Source organism: Ammospiza nelsoni, chromosome 4 (assembly GCF_027579445.1).
Source record: "Ammospiza nelsoni isolate bAmmNel1 chromosome 4, bAmmNel1.pri, whole genome shotgun sequence".
In the NCBI taxonomy this organism is placed as follows: Eukaryota; Metazoa; Chordata; class Aves; order Passeriformes; family Passerellidae; genus Ammospiza; species Ammospiza nelsoni.
Genome location: NC_080636.1, coordinates 75,752,112 through 75,762,564, shown reverse-complemented (window position 1 = coordinate 75,762,564; position 10,453 = coordinate 75,752,112).

Here is a 10,453-nt window from a genome sequence, read left to right as displayed (position 1 = left end):
GAGTGATTCTTCTGGAATAAACATAGCTCTAACACATGTAAACAACACAGGAAATTAATAACAAAATTCTTTGGATTTCTTTCAGACGCCACACACTTTATGTAAATATATGTGGCTTTCAATTTCAATGATTTTCCAGAAAGTAATAAACTTTGTTCATTAAGCATTCTCTTAAACTAAACATTTATTACTTTATAAGTGTTATTTCAACCAAATCAAGTGGATGTCCATGGTAAATTGGTGCAACAGATCTGTTCAACCATAGAAGCAGGATGGCTTCTTTTGAGTGGGGAAAACTCCAAGTTCTTATTTAAACTTCAAGGGAATGAGATGTTGCATAATATGTTGATTTTTAATGTGAAAAAATGTTGATAATTTCTTTAAAAAGTTCACCTACCTTTACTACATAATCTCTGTGGTAAATCTTGGGAAAAATCCCTTCAACTGGATGCAGTTTTATATCTGCTCCATGAGTCTTGGGTTAGTAGTTTTGCACAGAACTGGGTTGGTGGGTTTTTTCCCTACCAGCTGTGATTAGTCATTATTTTCCTGGAGGGACGAGGCAGTTATTTTTTCTGAAAACATAGCTCTTTTAAGTGTAACATTTTAAGATCACATAGACAAAAATATTTTATGTTTTCTGTACCAACAGTTAAAAAAACATATTGAGAAATACTCTCATGATTGTAATGATATGTGTTTGAATTCTGCAGAAGTTGTTGGCACTGATCTTTTTGGAGGCTTTGCATGCTTAGATAACCCACTCCCAGGAGTCTGGGTGTGCAGCTCCTGATGTGGAAAAGCCCTACCGCAATAAAAAGGTTTGGTGTGGGATGCAACAGCACCTTCATTGCCCTTCCTTACTTGAGGAATGAGGAGAAGACTCCTTGGGGACTCAGCCAGGGGGACAGTGGGAAGCAGCCGGTTCTCCACCCCAGCTTCTTGCTTTGGGGCTGGATTTGGAGAGGCCCCTGTGCCACTGCTGAGTGCCCTCTGCTCACAGGGGCTCACGTGGGCTGAGCCAGCTCCTTTTCCAGCAGGGGCTGGAGGAGGTGGGAGAGCCACAGAACATGGCACAGCCACAGCACATGGCATAGCCACAGTGCATGGCAAACCACAGTGCATGGCACAGCCACAGCCCATGGCACAGCCACAGTGAATGGCACAGCCACAGCCATGGCACAGCCACAGAACATGGCACAGCCACAGTGAATGGCACAGCCACAGCACATGGCACAGCCACAGTGCATGGCAAACCACAGTGCATGGCACAGCCACAGCCCATGGCACAGCCACAGTGCATGGCAAACCACAGTGCATGGCACAGCCACAGTGCATGGCACAGCCACAGCCATGGCACAGCCACAGTGCATGGCAAACCACAGTGCATGGCACAGCCACAGCGCATGGCGCAGCCACCACGCATGGCACAGCCACAGTGCATGGCAAACCACAGTGCATGGCATAGCCACAGTGAATGGCACAGCCACAGCCATGGCACAGCCACAGTGCATGGCACAGCCACAGCCATGGCACAGCCACAGTGCATGGCACAGCCACAGCACATGGCACAGCCACAGCCCATGGCACAGCCACAGCACATGGCATAGCCACAGTGCATGGCAAACCACAGCACATGGCACAGCCACAGTGCATGGCACAGCCACAGCGCATGGCACAGCCACAGCCATGGCACAGCCACAGTGCATGGCAAACAGTGCATGGCACAGCCACAGTGCATGGCATAGCCACAGTGCATGGCACAGCCACCGCGCCTGGCACAGCCACAGCACATGGCACAGCCACAGTGAATGGCACAGCCACAGTGAATGGCACAGCCACAGTGCATGGCAAACCACAGTGCATGGCACAGCCACAGCCCATGGCACAGCCACAGCCATGGCACAGCCACAGCCATGGCACAGCCACAGTGAATGGCACAGCCACAGTGAATGGCACAGCCACAGCCCATGGCACAGCCACCGCGCCTGGCACAGTCACAGTGCATGGCACAGTCACAGCGCATGGCACAGCCACAGTGAATGGCACAGCCACAGCCCATGGCACAGCCACAGTGAATGGCACAGCCACAGCCCATGGCACAGCCACAGTGAATGGCACAGCCACCGCGCCTGGCACAGCCACAGCACATGGCACAGCCACAGTGCATGGCACAGTCACAGCGCATGGCACAGCCACCTCTGCCCCGGGGCCACCAGCACGCACAGGGTCTGCAGCCCTGAGGCCCCTAGGAGAGGTTTCATTGCTCTGCCCGTGTCAGATATCAGAGCACAACCTTGTATTTAACATGAGTGCTAGGCTTCTGGACTTCATCTCCTAATGAGGCACAGGCTGGCCTTGGGGGACACCGAGGCATCACGTGTCCTGAGCGCTAGCTTGCAACCAGCAGCACTTCCTATGGGGAAGACATGGGCCAGGAGTCTGCCGGAGGTGACACTAGCTCTGGCCACAGCAATCAAACATCAAAATGTCAGATACAACAAGTTTGGACTTCTTTTGGTTCTGTTTGGTTGGACTGGATTTTGTTCAGACGTGATTGATTCGTTGTCACTGCCTGCATCTCCATGATCGCCCCTTCAGCTGTGGAGCATGGCGTGCACCTACTTCAAGCATAATGCAAAATCTCATGTAAGCTTTTCATACAGAAGCTTCATCTGAATGAAACATGGCAGACCAGAGGGTATGCAGTATGCATCCTTGTTTCTCTTCGTAGACTGAAAAGAGAACTACAAAGAAAAAAAAAGGAGGGGAAAGGAAAAAAAAGAGAGACAAATTTTTGAAAATCTCTGGAAATATAAAGCAAGAAGTCAAATTCCAAAACCTCACAGGAAGCCAAATTTTCCAGGCACAAGAGAAGTGACATTATCCAAACAAAACCCTAACCCAGCATGGAAATGTGATGAAGAGTAAGGCTGGTATTTTCAGTAAAACTATAGACATATATGTAAATACAATCAAATTGGGAACACATTCTAGGGATTAAAGAGATCTGTGTAGCACTAGAGGAAAGGAGCAGCAGATGTAACTGCTAACAACAAAAGAAGTGATTTCTGGCCAAAGCTCAAGATTTTCTTGCACCCAAGCCCATTGTTGCAAATGAATCTGGACACAGGAAATAATTTGTAGTGACTTGTAGATCCAACTTCTTTTTGTTTTTATTTGTGAACTAGCTACCATTTACCAACATGCTGACTTTTATAAATGAGCTTCTTTAGAGCTGTTCAGCAAACATATGATGCAGATGGATTCCTATTTAGGCAGTGGCACTGCTCCCTTAAATTGAGCTGCTGCAGTGGCTGTGAGGGGGGCAGTGACCAACAAGCACTGATGACTGAAGATGAACAAAAAGATCTGTGTCCTGAACAGCAGATTGCCAGCAGGAGAGAAGCATGATGCTGATGTTCAGGCTTTAAAGAGGTCCCAGGCATCATGATTCATTAGCCTTTCTTGATGAAGGAGGGAGGTACCTGATGGAAGGGTACACTTAGGGGAGTAATGACCCACTTAGTGGGAAACAAGGCCCTTCAGGATAATCCAAATCTGATTGCAATTTCTTGGTGTCTATAGGGAGACGTCTCTGGACATCTTAACAGTAGATATTAAGCAAGCTATCAAAATTGGACTGTACAATTAGGGGATTTTTCCGGGTCAAGATATGCACTAAATAAGTCACCTCAATTTCCACACATAGTTGAGAGCATCCTGAACACACAAGAGGAATGCTCAGCCAAAATTAAACTGGAAATAAGACCCACCTTGACAAGCCTCTTACTTTTACTGGTCACCTAAAAAATATCAACAGTATAACATTATCAGTTTAACACTCCTGTTTGTGTGTTGTGCAGACCTGAATCCTGATGAGATAGGGAAGCCCACAGAAATGTTGTATTCAGTGTTCACATATACTTCCCAGGTTTTCACAGCAAAGAATGCAGTTTGACAGCCTATAAGTAAATAAATATTAGGAAAGCAAATGCAGATGACAAGGCCTTACTGCCTGCAACAAGAGGATTCTTGTCTCATTGTGGTGCAGTGAAAGACAGAAAGGGCTACCATGTGGTTTCAGTAGGAGGCAAAGAAGCAAGCATCTTTTGACCATTATTATAATTTTTAAGGGGCTGACAGCAGCAGATCTTCTAGATCTGGAAGGAAAGGAGCTATAGGTTGGTAACAAAGTGGAATTTCTCTGTTTCCCAAGATGTTCCAAGCTGATGCTGTAACAGAACAAAGCCATGTGCAGGGCCTGGCCTGTGCTGGGTGTCACTCTGGCAGCTTGGCCACTCGGTGCTGTCCCAGCCCTATGAGATCACCACCATGGGGACCTGGGCCCACCACCTCATGGCTCATCATCTTTACATTGAGGATGGCAGTAGATTAAGCAATGAAAAAGTAAGACAAATTTTTCTATTTATTATTCAGACTGAATAATAAATTGGCACACAACAGCTTTATTTTTGCAAGATCCTGTTCTGTCAAACAAAAAGCTTATATATAAGCTGAAGCAACTTTTATATATATATATATATATATATATATATATATATATATGCGCTGCTTTTTTTAAAAAGTCTTAAAGTCTGTGTTCAAGCATTGCTGTTGATGACCCAGCATGCTAAACACTTTTTAATATCTTATTACAAAAGCTTTTCAGCTTGTTTTAAAAAAAATGAAAATCTAGTTTAATATAAGAAGCCTGTAAAATTGCCAACTATAAAAGAACATCATACTCACTCTTTATTTTTTTAAATTATTTGAAATGCTTCTGAATTCCCAACATACTTATTGAGATCCAAGGTTATGATCTAAGAGAAAAGATATGTTCATTTAATTAAAGTAGCCTTTTACATTTTTAAAAAGTTACTTTTGAAACATTCATATTGCCATTTATGAGCTTTGGGAGTACCAGAGGCTCTGGGGAGAGCTAATGACATACAGATAGCCACGTGTTGCTCTCACCTCCACTGTTTCCCTGGGACTGATTCTTTGCTGCTTGTGCCATGTGCAAAGCAGTAATAATCTATGTCTGTTTTATGAAGCTGTCCAATCTTTGATTGCAAAGCACTTGATGTTATGTTGCAGATGGGAAATGGAGGCACAAAAGGTGAGCTGATTCATCCCATGGGTCAAGCTGGAGCCTAGTGGCAAAACTTGGCTTGAGCAGTATCCTGCTGAGTGACCTGTGCTGGGACCAAAAGCCTGCCATCTGACATTGCTGACTCCTCCACAACCCCTTGCTACTGCAAAAGCAAAGGATGGAGAAACACGTTGGTTGGTTTCAGTGATTTATACTGCATCAAAAAGAAAGTCAGCCCCGGTGCGTAGTCAGCATAATTAAAGGAGAACAATGAGAGACCAACTGGTGTTTAGTGAGAGATCAGATTGGCAGTTTCAGCTCAGCTTCAAATAGACAAGTGTCCTCAGAGCAGCACTCTGGTCACTCTTGGGGAACTGTACAAATGCAGCCACAGCACCAAGCAGCCACACAGCCCCATCAGCACTGAGTGCTCTTCCCTGGAATTCCATCTGATCCTACTACCTCGTCAGAGTACATGGAAACCTGAATACAAAATCCCAAACTGCACAACAAAATGGAGATATTCATATAAAGGGATCTCTGGCTCTCACCAGACAAATGGTGGAACAGTTTGATTTTCTTCCCTGCCTCAAAAGTGAAACCATGCTGACCTCCTTCATAGTCACAGATGTACTCACGAGGTCTAGCTCCGTGCTTAATTGCCAGAATGCTGGAATGATGGAGCCTATTTTTAAATAACTTCCCTTCCATCTTTGAAATCAAAGAGGGAGTATGTGATGTAAAGAGCAGCCTAGGTTCAGATAAAGTTTTAAAACTTATAGGAAGGAAGTAAAGCACAAGTAAAGGAAGAGAAGGATGGCCTAGGAGCCAAGATAAGGCTCATAAATTCCCCAGGCTAAAGGGCAGAGGAGATGCCAGAGTGTCATTCTTGTTCATGCTCTGGGTCACTAAATTTTGCCCTATCAGACTACATTGAACTCAGACTGACTATGGCATAATTTGGATTGATCCCCATTTTATTTTGTCTCAGTCTCAGTGAAAAACTAGCCAAATCCTCATTGCATTGAAAGAAAATTTTCAGGAATGGGGGTGGAAATACAGTGAAAGTAAACAAAAAAACTTTCACTGGAACTGTCTGGGATGAGAACCACATCAGGGTCAAAGCTGGAGGATCAAAGACTGTATCTAGGGTGTCTTGTTCTCTAGAGGCTTGACCCACGCAGGGCTGTGACAGCTGGAGCAGACACATCCTCCCTCCCAGTGCAGGGAGATCAGCACACCTGGGCCATGCAGCAGCATGGATGCAGGGATGCAGGCTCCCCATGCAGGGGACCAAGGTGCAGGCTGTGGGCAGTGTGTGCAGAGCCACAGGCACAGAGCTGCCTTTGCTCCTCACACCTGAGCTGCGCCACCACCCCCAGGAGGAGCCACTCCTCCAAAAAGGCTGGGTTTGTAGCAGATTAATCTTTTTGGCTGTGGGGCACCCCAAATTTCACATCTTCAAATTCCAGGAGTTCTCTTCGTGCTTCCATGGTCTGCTACAACACGGCGCTGGTGAGAAAAAAGCAAAACCAAGGCAGAAGCCCTCCTCATATTTCTCTCTGTGACTGCTAACATTGCAAGAGTTTGCAGGGAAAAAGCAAGGAATGTATCAGATTGAGGCCAAACATCAAGGTTAGGCTGAAAAGTTAGACAGCCTTTGACTGTAAACTGGTTTGCTTTCTCTCTACATGCTCTCTCCTTCTATTCTAAATGCAGCACCTGGTGCAAGCCTGGCGTGCAGATGGCCCTGCCATGGTGCACACAGTATGCAGCCCTCCCAATCTGGCAGGCAGCTGTTTCACTTTCTTTTTGCCAGGCAGCCAGCTCAGGATTGTTTTTACTTTTCTTTCCCCTTTTCTGCTCCCTCTGTACTCAGCCTTACCCTCCGCGATGTAAATTGGAAGAGCAGATGTATAATCTGGGAAATTTTCCACATCCATCTTTTAAATAGGAAGGTGGATAAGCTAACTCAGCTCTTTAAGGCCCCATTTCGGAAAAAGCACTTTAGGCACATGCTTAAGTCCTGTTGATTTAGGAAAGGCAAAAAAGGCTAGTGATTTCATAGGTCTTAAACACATGCTTATGTGTCCTTCCTGAAGAGCAATATGCACCTGAACAGCGGCCCAATTATGCCAGCGCAAAAGGCACAAAAAAAGGCGTTCACTGTAAAATACACAAGCCAAGTAATGTCCTAGTTTAGCTCTTTACAATGGTAACAGTTTCATTGACTTTTTGAGGTCAAAGAAATGTGCTGACTCCAGAGTCTTGTTAGTTTTGAGGAGCTCAAAGTTATAAGAAAATATTTAAATCCTGCTCGCCCCCAAATCCTTCAAATCTCTCCTATGCCAATAAACTATTGCTACCCTTATCCCTCAATAAAACTTTATCAGTATTACTGGACCAGGCGCATTCAGATTTTAGGAAGGAGAAAATGAAAGTAGATAAAGATTCTTCACTAGGGATGCTTTCCCCCAGATGCTGAGATGAAATCTTTGCCTCAGCTGCTACAATACCACAGAGACATGTGGTACAGCACAGGCAATTTCTCTGGCCAGTCAACCAGGCTTGGAAATGGGCAACAAACTGGTGTGAGCTGCTCCCTGGAGGACTGAGGGAGCTGCATGCAAAGCAATGGTTGTCCTCTCCCACGCATATTTTTGCACATTTTCCCCTCCCTCCCTCCATCCCAGACCCTGCATACAGTCTTGCAATCCTCTCCCCAGCAAACCCATTCCTACTGTTCCTCTGCACTAACAGAGGAAGAGATCCTTTTTCTCTGGTGTCACCCTGAGAGGCTGGGCTCACCTTTCTGCCCCTAGCTATCTCTGCTCACAGCTTCTCATCCTGTTATCAATGACCAAGAGCACCCTGCAGGCTGCCCTGCCTGGAAACACCTCTCAGTGCCCCACAGGGAATGCAAGGTGGACAAGTGCCCGATCCCAAGGCCCTCTCCCCAGGCTCCCCCAGCCCTGTCACTGGCTGTCTCCTTTGCCCTGCTGCCTTGGTGGCACAGGATGAGCCACCCTGCAGTGCCCCATCCCAAGGCCCTCTCCCCAGGCTCCCCCAGCCCTGTCTCTGTCTGTCTCCTTTGCTCTGCTGCCCACTGAGCTCCAGGCCAGCTCTGGGGGCAGGGGGTGAGCCCTGCATCTGCACCAGCTGCTCTTGGTGACACAGGCAGAAATCTCACCTGGGTATTCCTGATGTGGTGTCCCCAAATGCCTGGCAAACAAAGCAAAGAAGAGAAGCGGAGCTGGCTCCTGTGAAGCACAGCTAACTCCTGGGCAATCGCTGCTGCCATTTTCAGGGCCCTCTCTCCAGGGAAGCAGACTTCCAGCCTCCATGAGAGTTGTGCCACAGATCAACAGAGATACAAGTAAAGAGATCTGGTTTTTGTCAGAAGCCTGTTGGCTCATGATTTCTGCCAAGAGGTTGCTGTGCAGGTTTCTGTTTGACTTTTGCTTGTTTTATACTGTCTTTCAGGAAGATGTGAGGAAAGCAGAGAGCCAAGGCTCTCCTGCACAGTCCTGACGCACTGAACACAGGTATCAACAGGCACAAGTCAAACCAGGGTAGGAAGAAGAAATTTGGCTGGAGAAATTAGTTCTGAGGCAGTTTTACTTTAGTTTTTTTCCCTTAATCATAGTCTGTGGCAGATTATTAGAGATCATCTTTCACTGCAGCTGCCTATATTGTACTTGACCTATGCAGTAAGAATTTGGTCCCCAAGCCTGGAAGTCAGGCACCCTTGCCTAGCTCTGATTTCTCTTAAACAATTTTAATTAAACAAGGAAAGAAAAAAAGTGAACTGACAGTTTTGAATAATGAAGTGGAAATGGGTTATGAATACAATAAGAACTAATTAAACCGTGACGGTAGGAATATGCTGACTTTTTTTTGTCAGACTTTTAAATGAAATACATGTGCATTTAGGAGGAATTTAAATCTGCTACACACACTTTCCTTTGCAGCACAACTCATGACAGCTGTTAGTCACATCACTTAATGCACTACTGGCTTCAGACCCCAGTGGACAGAGCAGGATAGGAACCTGTATGGGAGGAATCATCCATAGGAATCATGCTGGAGAAGTAAGTTTTACCTTCTGTCAGAGATGTGCTTGCACACGTGTGCACTGAATCTGTGGCACAGCAAGTACCATAAAGCCAAATCATTCCCAAATGCTAAGATGCTTCAGCCTGTTCTAATAAAAATATCTGTATCTCCCTGGCATGTTACTACTGAAGATGTGCAAATAACAATAGCAATGTATTGCACCGCAACAAAAATGAAATCACTGGCAAGGGACCGTCCCACAGACCACCTGCAGATTATATATCATTTCTTTTCAGAAAAGTTGGAGGAGAGGGGAAAGGGGATTATTTAATTCCACAGAAACTGAGGGCAGCAAGCTGAAAATGATACAGGAAATATTCATTCCTCATTCCCAAAGGGAGGAGCAAGGGCCAGCTCAGAAAATTAAAAGGCTTTACTGAAGATTTTCCTGGAAGAATTCCTCCACAGCTCCTTAATGCTGGTTTTGAGGCAAAGAACAGTAGGAGCACTGAAATAAGTGACCAAGACAGTAGCTGACCAAGTAGCCTCTGCCTCCCCTACCCAGCACTGTGAATTCCATCCTGTGTGAATCTGCACTCACAGACTCCCACTCACGTGTACATGGATGGCTGAGCATGGCCAAAATATTCCCAAGTACTGGCTGCCTGCCTCCCAGCTTGAGACTGACTCCAGACTTCCCAGATTCTTCAAAGCATCCCTCCAATTCCCTCACTCTGTGCTTGCTGCTTGTCCACACTGTGTTCAAGTTTATCATCTCCAGCAGAAAACATCACTGAGCTAGAAGGTCTGGTAACACCCAAATAAACCATCCTTTTCCATTTGTCTTATGGAGAGGATTGTGTGGTGTGGTTGCTGTGGACACTGTCAGGGGCCAGCAGTATATCTGAGAACGGATCACTTCATGCATTCCTTGCTTCTTACACATTTCTCTAAATAAGCGCCAAGGACACGGGAGGCAGAGGTAGGGGATCTGTGACCTGAGCCACCTCGATGAGAGCAGTGGGCTGAACCTGATCCCTGGCAAGTGCCTTGGAGCCTCTGCTCCAATCTTGTCCCTGCACCTTTGCTCAGAGGGATCCACATCCGAGAAGAAACCTTGGAAGGCCTTTTGATAACTTGCATTCAGAGTTCCACGAAATAATTTGGCCCATCTATGCAAAAAATGTGTTTTTCGTCAAAATGGAAGGGCTGTATTTTCATGGAGCTCACTTGTGCACAGAAAGTCTCATTTATGAACCTACTACATGCAGTGAAAATGTGCCCTTTTTGTGAATAAAGCTC